This window comes from Mustela lutreola, chromosome 7 (genome assembly GCF_030435805.1).
Source record: "Mustela lutreola isolate mMusLut2 chromosome 7, mMusLut2.pri, whole genome shotgun sequence".
In the NCBI taxonomy this organism is placed as follows: domain Eukaryota; kingdom Metazoa; phylum Chordata; class Mammalia; order Carnivora; family Mustelidae; genus Mustela; species Mustela lutreola.
Window position 1 is genome coordinate 66,926,699 of NC_081296.1, and position 18,715 is coordinate 66,945,413.

Here is an 18,715-nt window from a genome sequence, read left to right on the forward strand (position 1 = left end):
TCTCAGAGAACTTTGCAGCTTTGGTAGGATGATGATGGTCTTGGGACATGTGAATTTTCATGGTGAGTGCCATAATTGTATGGTCGAGATCTTCCTTTATGGCTCCCTGAGTGCTTCTTCTGCCCAAGTCTTGGCTCCCTAGCAAAATGACCAGTCCTCACCTCTTCTGGAGCCTCCCCATTGTCTAACCTGAGTACCCAGTAGGGGTCTAAGCACAACTTGTAGATTGATTATGCCTCTTAGACTTTAATCTCTTCTCATCAAGAGCACTTCCTATGTGCTTTTGCTTCTTCCTTTCAAAGAAATCAAAATATTAGTGTGAAAGGACAAGGAAGATAGAAAGCTGCCAGGTAAATTGGGCCTCCTGAGAGTGTATCTTCAGATTTTAAATAAAAAGACAGTTGCCCTCTCATTGATGAAAATGTGTTTGCTTTCTATTTAGTCAATTACCTATTGTATGTTGGATGGTATTATCTGGTTCAAATGGCTGTCTGTATCAAATGCCAGCATTTAAAAATCGATTTCCTCTCTATAAAAAATCTCTTTCCTCCACTCCTGTTTCAATGTCAACAACTCTATTGTTAGAATCCGTGAGTTGGTGTCTTTCCAGCCAAAGGATAATTCAACCGAAATGCTTGATCTTATGATACAAATGTGATCTCACTTCTCCTTGTGAGCTGCCTCCTGAAATATCACTTAGTGGAGAAGAGACAAAAAGACGGAAGAGCCCAGCGCGTGCTGTGCTTGCTGCTTGCTTTGGCAGGCGGCCGGCCGGCGGGCATCTGGGGCAGCCAAGTCTGAAAGACTCCCGCTAAGCCCGGAGGGGGCTCCCGGATCCCCTCCAAGAGGTGGAAACCTGTCCGCAGAGAATCATCCTGGGCCAAGCGCTCTACTCTACCTCGAGTTTCACCAGAGCCCGGGTAGAAAGGACAGTTTACCGCCCAGCCCACCCGCTGCTTTCTGCTGGGGTCGTCTGCGGGAACAGTGGCGGGCCAGGGGGTGTGATCTGCTACACCAAAGGCTGGAGCCCAGGGGCCTGGCCCTGACTGCACATGGCCCCTCCTCCAGGACACAGAGCGCTGCTCAAGGCTAGCTCCCTGTGGGTTTCACACCCTCTTTCTTCCCACCTCTCTCTATCCAAGGAGAGAGAAGACTCCAGAACACACATGCTTGCACAAGTTATTTGGGGGCAATAAATGAACCTGGCTGGGCCTCAGTTTCCTCTTTTGTATACTACTTTAATATACTACTACCTTTAGAAAACTATTTGGTAGTGTCCTATACAGTTAAATATACACTACTCAGTGTATGTATTTCCCCAAGAGAAACTAAAATCTTTGTTCACTGAAACACTTGCCTACAAATGTTTATAAGCAGCTTAATTCGTAATAGCCAAAGACTAGAAACAACTCAAATGTCCATCAACAAGTAAACTAAAAACACACTGTGATGTATTCCTACAATAGAATACTACTGGGCAATAAAAGGAACAAACTACTAATGTTACATATGTGCTTAAGCATGAACTTAAATAGATCTCAAAAAGATTATGTTAAATAAGCCAGACTGTGGGGGTGCCTGAGCGACTCAGTCCTTAAGCGTCTGCCTTGGGTTCAGGTCAGGATTCCAGGGTCCTAGGTTTGAGACCCGGGTCAGGTTCCCTGCTCAGTGGGAAGCCTACTTTTCCCTGTCCCACTGCCCCTACTTGTGTTCCCTCTCACTGTGTCTCTCTCTGCCAAATAAATACATAAAATCTTAAATAAAAAAAAAAAAAAAAGCCAGACTATTCCATTTATATGAAAGTCTGGAAAAAACAAGCTAGCCTATGGTATAAGAAATCAGAACCATGGTTTCTTTGGATGGTATGGACTGAGAAGGGCAGAGGGAACTTTCTGGAGTGATGGAAATGTCTGTATCTTTTTTTTTTTTTAAGATTTTATTTATTTGTTTGACAGAGAGAGATCACAAGCAGGCAGAGAGGCAGGCAGAGAAAGAGAGAAGGAAGCAGGCTCCCCGCTGAGCAGAGAGCCCAATGCAGGGCTCGATCCCAGGACCCCGAGATCATGACCTGAGCTGAAGGCAGCAGCTTAACCCACTGAGCCACCCAGGCACCCCGAAATGTCTGTATCTTGATTGAAATCAAGGTTATGTGAGTATCTTCATTTGTCAAAACTCAACGAATTGTACTTAAAATTTTGTTTTATTTTCTATAAATGAAACTTCAATTTTAAAATATCTTTGAAAGAAACGACAATTGAAAAAATAATAGTACCTTATAAGATTGTTAGTAATAACCAAATGAGTGACTATGTAAAGTGTTTAGGGCAGCACCTGACACATTAGATCTTATCATGTAAGTATTTATGTTGTATTTATAGTATGAACATGTAGTATTCATATAGCAGTTTTCTGTAGTATTTATAATTAATCTGAAATCTGTGACACCAGGACTTATATATATATTTTAAAGATTTTATTTATTTATTTATTTATTTGACATAGAGAGAGATCACAAGTAGGCAGAGAGGCAGGCAGAGAGAGAGGGGCAAGAGGTTCCCTGCTGAGCAGAGAGCCCAATGCGGGAGTCGATCCTAGGACCCCGAGATCATGACCCAAACCAAAGGCAGCAGCTTAACCCACTGAGCCACCCAGGCATCCCAACACAGGGACTTATATTTTAAAATACCATATGTCAGAATTTTCCATAGAGGAGTTCACATTGGGTGAGAAGGAATTGCTTTACCGAGGCCCTAATCTCTTAGTGAGTTGTGAGGATTAAGCAAGACTATGTACCTCTGCTACAAGTGTATCTGCTAATAATGACAGAAATATGGGTAACTAAGTCATCCATTTTAACTTTCTAGCATGATTTCTATATCTGAGAAATGGTGCTTGGAGTCCAAATACCAAAGAAGCACAGAATGAGGCAAGGGACATCACACACAGAACAGTTCTGTGATGAATGCTCATAGATGTGCCAGAAGACATCACTTCAGATGTAGCTGTTTAAACTGCCTGCTCTGTGAGGCTGTTTGGGGCAGGAGAAAGAGCTTGACCACCTCGGTTTAAAAACTGGTTCAGTCCTTATCACATGTGATATTGGGGATGTTACTTAATCTCCCTAAACCTCCGTTTCCTCATCTGTAAAATGGGAATAATACCTATCCTGTGTGAATTTGTAGGGCAATTGTACGAAGGAAACCACGTGTTTCAGAAATAAAACTACTGTTGATCTCTGTGGAAGGGGAACGCTGCTCATGAGAGGGTCTTTGTTGAGCATGACTTCTCAAGAGCAGTAACGGGAAGACAGGCCCCAGCTGCTGTTCTCCGCGTGGGAAAGGAGGAGAGATTCAAAAGCCCAGAGGAAAGTCTGGGAGGGCGTGCTTGAGACCGGGCGAGATTCAGAGGCCTCTCGGAAAAAGCGTGGATGAGAAATACCCAAAAGGGCGAATAAGGCAAGAGATGTCTAGTGGAATGAAATACTGCACCCCGCTGTATGTATAAAAATCCCCTCTTTTCTTCGTTTCCTCTATAAGCCTTCAAAAAATAAAAATTTTTTTAAAAAAATGTGGATTTTTTGGAGAAGTGAGAGGAATTGCTAAATCCTGCTTCAGGGGTGGCACAGGGAGGGAAGGTCGATTGCAAGTACCCCAACCTGGGTTATCCGGGTGTCGGGCACAGTCCTGAGTGCAGGGTACGTGCTTAAGAAATGACAGACATTTTACGTCGTATGTACGCGGCTGGCGGAAGAGCCTGCCGAGTTGCAAAGCGGTGGGCTGAGGTCAGAGCTCCGAGCTCCAGAGCAAGTGTTTCTATGACAACAACGGAGCCTCTGCGCCCGGCAATGGGCGCGGGGAGTAGGGACGTGGCCGGGGTGGGCTCTAGTTTGCCTCACTAGTTGGGATGCCTGGGGACCAGCAAAACCTCCCTCTCTGGGGCGCAAATGATTCCCTCCCACCCTCCACTTCAGCTTCGTGCGGGTCACTAGGCGCTCAGTGAGCACCTAGCGGCCTCTCAGTTGTCGCGCCCCGCAGCCACTCTCGCCCCCGCCCTCCCAGGATCCGGCCCCCCGGGCCCCGCAACCCGAGCCGGTGACGGGACCCTGTGCTCTGCGAGCTGTCCTCCCTGAGGCCCTGGGCTCGGGAGACTCTGGGTTGCTGCCCGCCGGCCGGCCGGACTTCCCACCGAGCGAGCCAGAGAGCGCGCAGGGACTGCTCCCGAGCCCGGTGCTCAATCCCCTAGGGCCGGGCCGGGGTCAAGGTCTCGGCTCGGTTCGCTCGCAGCGCCGCCCCCTGGCGCTGAGCTGGCGGGAACGTGCGGACGGCGGCAGCGCGGATCTCGCGCAGCGGGTTCCGCCGCCGCCGCCGACTAGGCGGAGACTGGGCGCCCGCGTGGCCCCGGCAGCCGGCCGGGAGGCGTGGAAGCCGCGGGCAGAGTAACTGCCCCGGGCCGCGAGCATGTGCCACCCCGGGGCCTGTGCTTTGCCTGGTCGGGACGGAACTTTTTACGTCGCAGACGGCGCTCCTGAGGTCGCTTGGATTGGGACAGGCATATGTGAAACCGCGTCGCAGCCTCCGTGCCCTCCGCTGGTGATGCAGCAGTGGACAAGAGCCAATTCCTTCTGCAGGCAAGGCCAGGCAGGCAGCCCACCCCCATCCCCGGGGAAGTCAGGAGTTCCTGACCTCTCATGACCACATCTCTGGCCCTCTGTTCCCTGAACCTGTTTTGAGGCTAGACTTGAACTCTCCCGCCTCTGACACTCACACCTACTGAGTGCCCATCTGTAGGGACTTAGGGTTGCACTCCTGTCTTTGTCCTCCCCTACCACCCCCCCTCCCCAGCCATCACCCTGTCTTCCCCAGTGACCCAGTCTCCCCCAGGCCTTTACTCAGCCCCGCCCCTGAGGCTTGACCCTCACCACAGGTGAAGCTCGCTTAGCTCCTTCAGCAGTAAGCCTGGTGCTCAACCCCACCCCCATCTCATCCCTGTTTCCCTGTCTTCAGGACCTTGTGGCTATTTCTGGCTCCCTATTCCCCCAAGTCTCCCCTGTCCATCTTTTTTTTTTTTTTTTTAAAGATTTTATTTGTTTATTTGACAGACAGAGATCACAAGTAGGCAGAGAGGCAGGCAGAGAGAGAGAGAGGGAAGCAGGCTCCCTGCTGAGCAGAGAGCCCGATGTGGGACTCGATCCCAGGACCCTGAGATCATGACCTGAGCCAGAGGCAGCGGCTTAACCCACTGAGCCACCCAGGCGCCCCTCCCCTGTCCATCCTTAATAGGGACTCCAAACACTGCCCTTCCCCACTGTCATCATGGTCCCTGACTCAGGACCCCAGCCTTGAATCTGGAATAACTGCCCCAGTCCAGCACAGAAGCAGCTTCTCCTGACCCGGCCTGATGAAGTTTGCCTGACCTGCTCCTCTTCCCACTTAAGACTCCAGCTTCTCCCCTGCTCTGGGTCCCACCCCCAGCCTGTACCCTCACTTGTGCTCACAGAGCTGTCAGTGGAATCCAGACACCTGGCAGAAACTTCTCACCCTGTCCAGCAGCCCTCCTAGGGTTCACAGAGCAGATTCAAGTTCCTGCTTTTTCTGCCCAAAGGGATGGAGCTCCATTTCTTAATCTCGCCTGCTTCTGTGCACCCTGCATCCTCCAAGGCTCTCCTGGGATAACGGAGAAGGAGGGGAGCTTGCCTCATTCTTCAGTCTGGCACACCCCGGGTTCTATTTGGTCAGCTAAATATTCCCACCAAAAACTGATATAGGAAGCAAGAGCTGGTCAAATCTTCAGAGTTTTGGCTGCTCCTATTTTCTGGAGTTTATGATGACAATATTGCCACTTTCTGAGCACCTACTGAGTGTATTAAGGGACCCCCAGAAAGGAAGATCATCACCCTTTCCCCTGGCTTATCTAAATCCCAACCCTGCCATCAAGACTCAAGCCCCATGTAGCCAGGGGCTTAATTAAGAGCCCACTTTTATCACTTGCCATGATTTTCTCACTCTGTGATTGCTATCTCCAGAAAGAGACAGAGATGTCAACTCCGTCCCTATGATCAGCTCTGGTGCACCCCAGGACACCTCAGCCAGTCACATGCCAAGAGAGGGGGGGACTCCCCTTTCCAGGGGCACTCACGTTGTATGCTATATAGATGGGTGCCCAAGAAGATATGGGGATGCAGGTCCTTCATGCCCCATAAGGCCACCACAAAGCTGTTCTTGGCCTAATAGTAAGGACACACTGTCCTGTCTCTGGATGAAGACAGGAGTCCATCCTTTCAGGAAAACACACTAAAACAGTGCCTCTCCTATTTCCAGATTTTTTGCACTGGGAAAAAGGACTGGAGTAGAGTCCCACCAGGGGCTGGCTAACTTTTTACTTTGCCAAGAAGCTCACTGACAGTAAGTACCATCTACTATCAACATCATTTCATTTATAAACGAAATTTAATTCTAATAATATGGGAATGACAGTGATAAATTACAAACAGATTTTGCTTTTTAAAAAGCTTTTGTTTTGGGCGCCTGGGTGGCTCAGTGGGTTGGGCCGCTGCCTTCGGCTCAGGTCATGATCTCGGGGTCCTGGGATCGAGTCCCGCATCGGGCTCTCTGCTCAGCAGGGAGCCTGCTTCCTCCTCTCTCTCTCTCTGCCTACTTGTGATTTCTCTCTGTCAAATAAATAAATAAAAATCTTTAAAAAATAAATAAAATAAAAAAAAATAAAATAAAATAAAAAGCTTTTGTTTTGAAATGTTTGCAAACATAAAAACATTGCAGGAATAGTACAATGAACTCCTATATGCCCTTCCCTCATATTTCCAAAGTACTAACATTTTGCCGTATTTGGTTTATTCTCTCTCTGTCTCTCTCTCTACACACACACACACACACACACACACAGAGAGAGAGAGAGAAAGTAGTCTCTATACAAATAAATTTATTACCTAAACTATTTAAAAGTAAGTTGCACATATGGCATCTCTTTTTTTTTTTTGACAGAGATCACAAGTAGGCAGAGAGGCAGGCAGAGAGAGGAGGAAGCAGGCTCCCTGCTAAGCAGAGAGCCCAATGTGGGGCTCCATTTCGGGACCCTGGGATCATGACCTAAGCCAAAAGTAGAAGCTTTAACCCACTGAGCCACCCAGGCGCCCACATATGGCTTCTCTTAACCTGAAACACTACAGTACTATTGTCAAAATCAGGAAATTTAATATCTTTGATACAGTACTATTATTGAATCTATGTACCTTCTTCAGATTTTGTCAGGTGTCCCAATAATGTCCCCCTCCCCCTGCTGCAGCAGCTCCCTCCTCCTCCTCCCCTGCTCCCTCCTTTCCTCCTCTTCCCTCTTCTCTACTTCTCCATTCCTCTCCCCCTCCCCCTTCTTTCTCTTCTTCCTTCTCCTCCTCCTCCACCTCCTAAGAGCTATTGTTTTCTCTGGTCCAGGATCCTGTCTAGGATCACATACTGCATTTAGCTGTCATGTCTTTTTAGTCTCCTTCAATCTGGAACAATTCCTCAGTTTTTCTTTGTCTTTTATGACATTGACTTTTTAAAATTTTAAGTACAGGCCAGTTATTATGTAGAATATCCCTCAGTTGGAGTTTGACTGATGTTTCCTCATGATCTTATTCAGGCAGTGCATTTTTGCCAAGAATACCACAGAAGTGATGTGTCCTTTCTCAGTATATCACATCAAGAGGCACATGACATTGGTTTGTCCTATTTTGAGAAATGTTAATTTTGATCACTTGGTGAGAATGGTGGTGACTGTGTTTCTCCACTGTTAAATTACTATTTTTCCCTTTGGAATTGGTAAGTAATTTGTCAGGTGAATTAACAAGTCTTTGAAATGAAATAAAATTGGCTTTTTGGAAAACTCATTCCATAGTCCCTGTTTTCCTCGTTTGCTCATGTCTGTTGAAAATATCTTCAAATTGGCAGTGATCGGGGCACCTGTGTGGCTCAGTTAAGCATCTGCCTTCAGCTCAGGTCCTGGGATCAAGCCCTATGTCGGGCTTCCTGCTCAGGGGAAAGCCTGCTTCTCCCTCTCCCTCTGCTGCTCCCCCTGCTTATGCTCTTTTTCTGTCTGTCTCTCTCTCTCTGTCAAATAAATAAATTTTTAAAAATATTAAAAACAAACAAAACAAGAAATCAACAGTGATCCATACACTGGCTCTTAAAAATCACTGCACAAGGATGCAAGCAAATTCTTTATCTAACAAATACTTGAGTACTATATAGGCCATGTACCTCAGAGGAAAGAATGGTTTACAAGCAGGACCAATAAATAATATGATCAAGTATGGCACACCTCTTTTATAGAAGGTCTCTGAACCTAACTTCAGATTTGCTGAAAACACAGGGGACAGAGGAACAGGCTGAACAACACAATGAGGAAGTAATCACTACATCCAAAATGTGGAACATTCTGTAAGAAAGCTGGCCTGGGGCGCCTGGGTGGCTCAGTTGGTTAAGTGTCTTCCTTAGGTCGTGGTCCCTGGGTCGTGGGATCAAGTCCCACATTGGGCTCTCTGCTCAGTGGGGAGCCTCCTTCTCCCTTGCACTCTGTCTACTGCTCCACCTGCTTGTGCTCTTTCTCTCTCTTTGTCTCATAAAAAAATAAATAAAACCTTAAAAAAAAAAAAGAAAGCTGGCCCGCAATCTTCAAAAGGACAATGTCTTGGAAAAAGAAAGAAGAGACTAATCTGGATTAAACAATGCAACAATTCATGAGCTTGGATCGTACCTGATTTTTTTAAAAAAATACTGTAATTAGGGACAATTGGGGAAATCTTCATATAGACTAATATTAGATGATACTATGGAATTATTGTTGGTTTTATAGTTATGTAAGGGAATACCTTTATTTTAGGAGATGTATGCTAATGTGTTTAAGGGTAAAGGGGCATGATGATTGCAGTTTACTTTCAAAAGGTTCAGCAAGGGACACCGGATGGCTCAGTTGGAAGAACATGCAACTCTTGATCTCAGTGTTGTGAGTTCAGACCCCGCGTTGGGTGTAGAGATTGCTTAAATAAATAAAACTTAAAGAAGTATTTTTTAAACGATTTTATTTATTTATTTAAGAAAGAGAGAGCATGAGAGGAGAGAAGTCAGTGGGAGAAGCTGACTCCCTGCAGAGCAGGGAGCCTGATGTGGGACTCGATCTGGGGACTCCAGGATCATGACCTGAGCCAAAGGCAATCGCTTAACCAACTGAGCCACCCAGGTGCCCCTTAAATAAATAAAACTTAAAGGGGCACCTGGGTGGCTCAGATGGTTAAGTGTCTGCCTTCAGCTCAGATCATGTGACCTCCTGGTCCTGGGATAAAACTTTACAGAGGTCTTCCTGCTCAGTGGGAGGGGGAGGAGGTTCTGCTTCTGCTTCTCCCTCTGCCTCTCCCCAGCTCATGCTTTCTCTCCACCCACAGTTCGTCCTCTGTCTCTCTCCCTCAAATGAATAAATAAAATCTTTAAAATAAATAAGTGAAACCTTAAAAAAAGGTTCAGCAGAAACTCATGCATATATATATATATAGAGAGAGAGAGAGAGAAAGAGCAAAGTTGCAAAATGTTCAAAATTGTTAAAGTTTGAGAGAGAGTAGGGATGCTCATAGTACTATTTTTTTTATTTTGACAGACAGAGATCACAAGTAGGCAGAGAGGCAGGAAGGGGGCGGGGGAGGGGGGGAAGCAAGCTCTCTGCTGAGCAGAGAGCTTGATGCGGGACTCGATCTGGGACTTGATCCTAGAACCCTGAGATCATGACCTGAGCCGAAGGCAGAGGCTTTAACCCACTGAGCCACCCAGGCACCCTCATAGTACTATTCTTTTAAACTTCTCTGTGATATTGGATTTTTGAAAATCAAAGATTGGAAGGAAAAATATATAGTTGTAATTGTGATTAATAAAAATAAAACTCCCTTTAAACTGTTCCTGAATTTATGGTGTGCCCAGGTGGCTCATTGGGTTGAGCATCTGACTCTTGATTTCGGCTCAGGTCATGATCTCAGGCTTCTGGGATTGAGCACTGCATAGGGTTCCACACCCAGTAGGGAGTCTGCTTGTTTCCCTCTCCCTCTGCCCCTCGCCCCGCTCATGCTTTCTCTCTAAAACAAAATAAGTCTTAAAAAAAAATGAAGTGTTGCTGAATTTACAGTATTTTTTTATTATTGTAAGTTTTCTCTACTAGTTTTTCCTCACTGTTACATGTGGAGAAGTTTCTCCATTTTTTTTATATTTCAAAAGGCTCCTAATTCAGCCTAACTGGAAAGTATCTGGATAATATATGAGACATCCTACAAAGTTCATATCAGTTTTAACTTGAGTATTTATCCAAGAAAATAACCATGCACTTCTGTAAAGATTCAGCAACAGATTCAGTCATCCCAGTGTAACAATACGTTAGTGAAGAAATTGCATATAATTTAAATGCGCAACTCTTTATTGCTGGTTAAATAAACTATGGCCCAACCACCTAAAGAAAGGAATATGGCATGGGCATTGAAAATGTTGTGAGATCAACCAGGTGCTGACAATTGTTGAGGCTGGATGACTTGTGTATAGGAGCCCATTATTTTTCCTTAATTTAAAAAAAAAATTGCAGAACAATGTTTAACAAGTGGAAGGATACTGGCACAGTATATTAGCTTATGGAAAAAATAGTATGTACTGTCTAATCCTACTTTTGTTTAAAAAAAAAAAAAAAGACTAGGAAAATATACATCCAAGTGCCCAACCTTTGTTATCTTTCCTGGTTGGGCTGACAGTTTTTATTTTCTCTTATTTCAACTTTCTAAAATTTATTGAGCGAGCATGAGTTACTTCTATATTAAGAAAGGACAATAAAAATTATGTTTGAAAGAACGTTACTGAATTACCGGAATGTTTTCTTCTGCCTAGTATGACCGAGCCCTACTGGGGGTCCTCAGGGCCTCAACCAGATGTGGTACCGTCCCCGGCCACAAGGTGGCAGTGCTGCTCGCTGAGGGGTCCTGGGAAAGGGGGGCCCACATAGTGTCTTCTGCCACCCCCCACCTCCATTCCCCTCTTACCATGAAAACACAGAAGCACTCCCTGGGGGGTGGGGGAAGACATCCTGGTGTATACAGGGGCTCCTACCCTCTCTGAACCTAGGTTAGGTGTGCAAACAGTGCCAGCCCTGAAGATGGCAAGTGGGAAACGTTCCTTTCCTTGGGGATACTGGGCGGAGAAGCCTTCCACCGCAAACAGTTGTCTAGTTGTTTCTGGATGTGGCAGAGCCGCCAGATTGAGAGAGAGAGAGATCGGGAATGTGTTAAGGATGTATTCTGCATGTTTTACGGATTGTGTCACTTTTCTTGTTCATGTGAGTGTGTGTTAATATTTAGAACATGTTCTTTTATTTCAAAACAATATGGATAGAACGTTGAAGAAAACATAATATTTACTTCATATCCAATTCTATCGGTATTTTCTTCTGCTTTTCAGTCCACACATTGTTCATCATCATATTGGAAATTCTTGCTATACCTTCCTTTGAAGCAGGATCAATGCACCATAGAGATATAATTTCAGCAAATAACTTAACCAATATGAATAATGGTATCCTTTTGTGTTGTGCTCTGTGGGCTTCTAAAAAAAAAAAGTGCTTTATCTACAAAACAGTAATGTAGCTGTATTTATAAAATTGTTTCCCAATTAAGAAAGTGTCTAATAATTTATAAAAGTGGACATTTGCACAATGTTTTTTTATAATTCATCTAGTGGCTTAAAGTATAAAAATGAATGTTTTTAGTACCTTCACGGAGTTCTGCAACCATCACAATCAATTTTAGCACTCATTATACTGCTGTCTCCATTAGCACTCAGTCCCCATTTCCCCCACATTCCCTCCCCAAGATCTCAGCAAGCGCTAATCTGCTGTCTCTATAATTTTACCTGCTCCAGACATTTCATATAAATGGAATCATATAACATATGTTCTTTAGTGACTGACTTGACATGTTTTCAAGATTCATCCATGTTGGGGCACCTTGGTGGCTCAGTCAGTTAAGTATCTGCCTTTGGCTCAGGTCATGATCTCTGGGTCCTGGGATCAATCCCTGCATCAGGCTCCTTACTCAATGGGGAGTCTACTTCTCCCTCTCCCTTTGCTGCTTCCCTTACTTGTGCTCTCTCTCTCTCTCTGTCAAATAAATAAATAAAGTTCTTTTAAAAAAAAAAAAAGATTCATCCATGTAGTCACATAACCAGTAATTAAGTCCTTTTTATTGCCAAATAATATTCCATAGTATGAAATTTTACTTGACTGTTAATTGATGAATATTTGGGTTGTTTACACCTTTTGGCTATTAAGCCAAGCACTTGTTGTTATCTGTCTTTTTGTTCATAGTCATTCTACTAGGGTGAAGTGGTATTTCATTGTGGTTTGATTTGCATTTCTGTGATGGCTAGGGGCCATTTGCATATCTTTGGTGAAACGCCTGTTCAGATCCTTAGCTAATTCTTTAGTTGGATTATTTGTCATTTTAATACTGGAATGTAAGAGTTCTTTATATATATTAGATACAAGCCACTTATCAGACTTCTGATATACAATGATTTTATCTCATTCTCTAGACTGTCTTTTTACTTTCCTGATAGTGCTGTTTTTCTTTTTTTAAGTATTAGGCTTTTTTTTTTTTAAGATTTTATTTATTTATTTAACAGAGAGACGGAGTAGAGCAATAGAAGGAGCTGGAGAAGCAGACTCCCCACTGAGCAGGGAGCCCGATGCAGGGCTCCAACCCAGGACTCCAGGATCCCAAAGTGCAAAAGTTTTTAATTTTGATGAAGTTCAGTTTATCTTCTGTGTTCTTCTGTTCTTCTGTTCTTCTGTGTTTTGTCCACAACAAGGTCAGAGATTTCTTCCTGTATTTCTTACAAGAAATATATAGTGTTTAAGGTGTGAGGTGGGAGTCCACTTCATCCTTTGTAACCCAGTTGTCCCAGTGACATTTGTTGAAAAGGTTGTTCTTTCCTTAGTGAGTTGTCTTGGCACCCTTGCTGAAAATCAACTGATTATAAATGTAAAGGTTTACTTCTGGATTCTTTTTTTTTTTTTAAGATTTTATTTATTTATTTGACAGAGAACACAAGTAGGCAGAGAGGCAGTAAGAGAGGGGGGGGGGGGAAGCAGGCTCCCTGCGGAGCAGAGAGCCTGATGCGGGGCTCAATCCCAAGATCCTGGGATCATGACCTGAGCCGAAGTCAGAGGCTTTAACCCACTGAGCTACCCAGGTGCCCCTACTTCTGGATTCTTAATTCTATCTATTACTCGATGTCTATCCTTATGCTAGCACCACTCTGTCTTGATTACTATGAATTTTATAGTAGGTTTTGAAATCATAAAGCATGAGTCCTCCAACTTTGTTATTTTTCAAGATTGTTTTGGCAACACTGGGACCCCAGAATTTCCATATGAATCTCAGAATCAGCCTTTCAATTTCTATTAAAAAAATTCAGCTGGGATTTTGATGTTGGTTATGTTGAATCTATAGATTGATTTGAGGAGCATTGGCATCTTAACCATATTAAGTCTTTTCATCCATGAACATAGGATGTCATCTATTAATTAAGTGAATGTCTGATTTTTTATTTTATTTTTACTAGGCAGGAAGCTAAAATATCAGTTGGTTCTAGATCAGTTTCAAATATTTAGGTACCTTGAGTAAAGCCTCCTAAGTATATGGGTGTCACTTGGCATAGCTTGAGGATATCAGACCCTCCCTGTGCAGAACAGTTGGGAAGAAGAACTTGGGATTGCTACCACAAATGCTGGTTTTCTTCTTTAAGAAAGCTTGGGTAAGGCTTCTCCTCGGAACTTACTTTCCTTACTTGTAAAAAAAGGAAACAGTCATGATTACTTCAATCACTTCAGTAAAAAATTACTGGGTGAATTTTTTTAAATATAGTATACAAATAGACAAAAGAGGCCACCTGGGTGGCTCAGTGGGTTAAGCCTCGCCTTCGGTTTGGGTCATGATCTCAGAGTCCTGGCCTCAGCAGGGAGCCTGCTTCCCCCTTTCTCTCTGCCTGCCTCTCCACCTACTTGTGATCTCTGTCAAATAAATAAAATCTTTTTAAAAAATAGACAAAAGGGGATGCCTGGGTGGCTCAGTGGGTTAAGCCGCTGCCTTCAGCTCAGGTCCTGATCCCAGGGTCCTGGGATTGAGTCCCACATCAGGCTACTTGCTCAGCGGGGAGCCTGCTTCTCTCTCTGCCTCTGCCTGCCACTCTGCTTGCTTGTGTGTGCGCACCTTCTCTCTCTGATAAATAAATAAAAATTAAAAAAAAAAAGACAAGATTTGAACAGATACTTCATTAAAGAAGATATATAGGGATACCTGGGTGGCTCAATCAGTTAAGCATCTGACTTTAGCTCAGGTCATAATCCCAGGCTTTTAGGGTCACCCATGTTGGGTCCCCCACTCAGCAGGGAATCTGCATGTCCCTCTCCTTCTGCCCCTCCCTTGTCCCCCCCTCCCCGGCTCATGCAAGCTCTATTTTTCGCTCTCTCTTGCAAAGAAATAAATGAAATCTTTAAAAAAGAAGATAAATAAAAATGGCTAGTAAACAAATGTAGATATGCCCAATATCATTAGCCATTAGCAAACATGCAAATTAATATGATAGACAGTGATAGGAGCACCTGCATGGCTCAGATGGTTAAGCATCTGCCTTCAGCTCAAGTCGTAATCCTGGGGTCCTGGGATTGAGCCCCACATTGGTCTTCCTGCTTAATGGGGAGCCTGCTTCTCCCTCTCCCTCTGCTGTTCCCCTGGCTTGTGCTCTCTCACTCTCTCTGTCAAATAAATAAATAAAATCTTAAAAAAAAAAAAAAAGACCATGATAAGATACACACCCACCAGCATGGCTAAAACTTCAAAGACTGACAATAACAGGTACTGGTGAAGATATGAAGCAAATAAACTCTCTTTCACTGCTGGTAGTAGTATTAAATGGCACAACTGCTTTGGAAAACAGATTAGCCTGCCTGCCTGCCTTCCTTCCTAAAAAGATTTTAAGTAGGGGTGCCTAGGTGGCTCAGTTAGTTAAATGTCTGCCTTCAGCTCAGGTCAAGGTCCTGGGCTTGTGGAATCGAGTCCCATGTCAGGTTTCCTGTCAGCAAGGAATCTGCTTCTCCCTCTTCCTCTGCCCCTTTCCCCTGCTTGTGCTCTTTCTCTCCCTCTCTCTCTTTGCTTTCTCTTTCAAGTAAATAAAATGTTTAAAAAAATTTTTTTTAAAGATTTTAAGTAATCTCTACACTCAGCAGGGGGCTCGAACTCACAACTTGGAGATCAAGAATCTCGTGTTCCTCCGACTGAGCCAGCCAGCCTCCCCAGATCTGTAGTTCTTTATAAAGTCAGCATACATAACATAACAGAAATTCCACTCTGTGCTATTTACCCAAGAAAAAGGAAAATGTATATCCACAGAAAGATTTGTGCTTGAATGTTTATAGCAGTTTTATTTGTAATAAGCAAAAATCAGAAACAACCCAGGGGCACCTGGGTGACTCAGTCATTAAACATCTGCCTTCGGCTTGGGTCTTGATCCCAGGGTCCTGGGATCAAGCCTCACGTCAGGCTCCCACTTAGCAGGATGCCTACTTCTCCCTCTCCCACTCCCCCTGCTTGTGTTCCTTCTCTCACTGTCTCTCTGTCAAATAAATAAATAGAATCTTAAAAAAAAATCAGAAACAACACAATATCCATTGACTGGAGAATAGGTAAATAAATTGCAACACAGTCAATACAAATTAAAGATAAGTCAATAATTTAAAGAAACAGGGGTGCCTTGGTGGCTCAGTGGGTTAAAGCCTCTGCCTTTAGCTCAGATCATGATCCCAGGGTCCTGGGATTGAGCCCCGCATCTGGCTCTCTGCTCAGCAGGGAGCCTGCTTCCTCCTCCCCTCTGCCTGCCTCTCTGCCTCCTTGTGATCTCTGCCTGTCAAATAAATAAATAAAATCTTTTAAAAAATAATTTAAAGGAACAAATTACTGATACACACAATATGCATGAATCTTAAAAACTGTATGCCAGGGCACCTGGGTGGCTTGGTGGGTTAAGCCGCTGCCTTCGGCTTGGGTCGTGATCTCAGGGTCCTGGGATGGAGTCCCGCATCCGGCTCTCTGCTCAGCGGGGAGCCTGCTTCCCTCTCTCTCTCTCTGCCTGCCTCTCCATCTACTTGTGATTTCTCTGTCAAATTAATAAATAAAAAAATCTTAAAAAAAAAAACTGTATGCCAAATGAAGAAGCCAGACACAAAAGAGTACATAATGGATGAATTCATTTATATGAAATTCTGGAACAATCACAACTAAACTACCATTACAGCAGGTCAGTAGTTTTCTGGGGACAAAGGGGGAGGGAGGACCAACTGCAAAAAGGTTTGGGGGAATTTTCTGAGGTGATGGAGACATTCCATCCTTCTTCACTGGAGTAGTTGTTGTATGGAAATATTCATCAAACTGCTTTTAATGTACCTGATGTACCTTTAAATTAATATACTTAAAATGAGTACATTTTGGTATATGTACATCATACCTCAATAAAGTTGATTAAAAAATAAGTCCACACTTGGGGCGCCTGGGTGGCTCAGTGGATTAAAGCCTCTGCCTTCAGCTCAAGTCATGATCTCAGGGTTCTGGGATGGAGTCCTGAGTTGGGCTCTCTGCTCAGCGGAGAGCCTGCTTCCTCCTCTTTCTCTCTCTGCCTGCCTTCTGCCTACTTGTGATCTCTCTCTATCAAATAAATAAATAAATAAATAATCTTAAAAAAAAAAAAAAAAAAGCCTCTGCCTTCAGCTCAGGTCATGATGTCAGGGTCCTGGGATCCAGCCCCACATCAGGCTCTCTTGCTCAGGGGGAGCCTGCTTCCCCTCTCTCTCTCTGCCTGCCTCTGCCTACTTGTGATCTCTGTCTGTCAAATAAATAAATAAAATCTTTAAAAGAAAAAATAAATAAGTCCACACTCAAGAGGTGGCTATTACAAGAGCTTCAGGCATCTCTGTAACTTCTCTGTCTCAGGCACTTTACTGATTATCATAATGAATATTAGAAATGGGTTTTCAGGGATGCCTGGGTGGCTCAGTTGGTTAAGCAGCTGCCTTCGGCTCAGGTCATGATCCCAGCGTCCTGGGATCGAGTCCCACATCGGGCTCCTTGCTCAGCAGGGAGCCTGCTTCTCCCTCTGCCTCTGCCTGCCATTCTGTCTGCCTGTGCTCGCTCTCTCCCCCTCTCTCTCTCTGATAAATAAATAAAATCTTAAAAAAAAAATGGGTTTTCATTAAAAACTTAAAAAGACCATAAGGATTTATAATCAATAAATTAGTAAATGGTTCTGTCTGTATTGTTCTAAGAATCTAATGCGATAACATATGTGCAAGTAGAGGTTTTTCTTTAATTTTTTTTAAAAGATTTTATTTATTTATCAGAGAGAGAGAGAGGGAGAGAGAGCGAGCACAGGCAGGCAGAATGGCAGGCAGAGGCAGAGGGAGAAGCAGGCTCCCTGCCGAGCAAGGAGCCCCATGTGGGACTCCATCCCAGGACGCTGGGATCATGACCTGAGCCGAAGGCAGCTGCTTAACCAACTGAGCCACCCAGGTGCCCGCAAGTAGAGTTTTGATGGGCTTTACAAGTTAAGTCTTGGCTTGTTAAGTCTGAGATCTACCCCCCCCCCCAGGCTTCCAGATTTCCAGCCCCCTTACAATCCTGACCTAAAGTCCTGAGAGGTCCCTCTGGCTGTCCCCTGCCAAGGTCTTGCCTTGCTAATGGTTACCTCTAGGCCTCACCTTCTGAAGGGCCTTGATCCCATGGAGCATGGTAGGGAAACCCTTAGGCTCTGCCTTGCCTCTGAGTGCCCGGATGGAATTGGAGTTGACCTCTATCTCTTCACCCTTACCTGTGGCCCCAGCATGCTTTTTGCTTTGGCCTGGAGTTTGTAAGCAGGCAGGACAGCTGCCCTGCACTCACACAACCCTTCTTGTGGACTGGCTGTTTGTGTGCCCCTTCAAATTCATGTATGGAAGCCCTAATCCCATGATGGGATGGTATTTGGAGGTGGGGCCTTGGCCAGGCAATTGGGCTGGGATGAGGTCATGAAGATGAGGACCCTCATGGTCAAATTCATGTCTTTGTGAGAAGACAGAGAGACCAGAATGTGCTCACCTTCCCCTAGCCACCACCACCAGGTGAGGACACGGCAAGAAGGTAACTACTCACAAGGCAGGACTAGGACCCTCACCAAGACCCCAGCCATATGGACAACCTGATCTTAGACTGCCCAGCCTCCAAACCTAGGAGAGATACCTGTTGTTTAAGCTGCCCAGCCTGTTGTAATTTGTGAAAGCAGCCTGAGCAGACTAAGACAAACACCATCCTGGCAGATAGGAAATGAACTGTGACCCTTCTTCTACAAGTCTCAATTCCCTTATGTCTCCAAATTTAGACAAATTCCTCCTGAATATTTCAAAGCCACCACCAAAGGCCCGCCCCGCCTTTTCAGGCCCCTGTAACCAACCCTCCTGCTCTCCAGTGACCTCTAACCTACACCCAAATGTTCCTCTGACCTCACCCTAGTGCCACTGGGATTTCACATGGTCATCCAGGCTGACCTGCCTGCTCCTTGTCTCTCCCTGAACTTTGAGCATAGAGACCTGAGACCCAGATTCAGCTACTGGAGCATGACCC

General features: G+C 44.7%; 1 long non-coding RNA gene across 1 annotated transcript in view; it reads left to right on the forward strand.

Annotated features, from left to right (window-relative positions):
- Nucleotides 1–6,314: 6,314 nt before the first annotated feature.
- Nucleotides 6,315–18,715, forward strand: part of LOC131836116 (uncharacterized) — a 42,095-nt gene continuing 29,694 nt past the window's right edge. The window contains exon 1 of the long non-coding RNA XR_009355518.1: nucleotides 6,315–6,401. This is a non-coding gene — a long non-coding RNA (uncharacterized LOC131836116). The remainder of the gene's footprint in view (nucleotides 6,402–18,715) is intronic.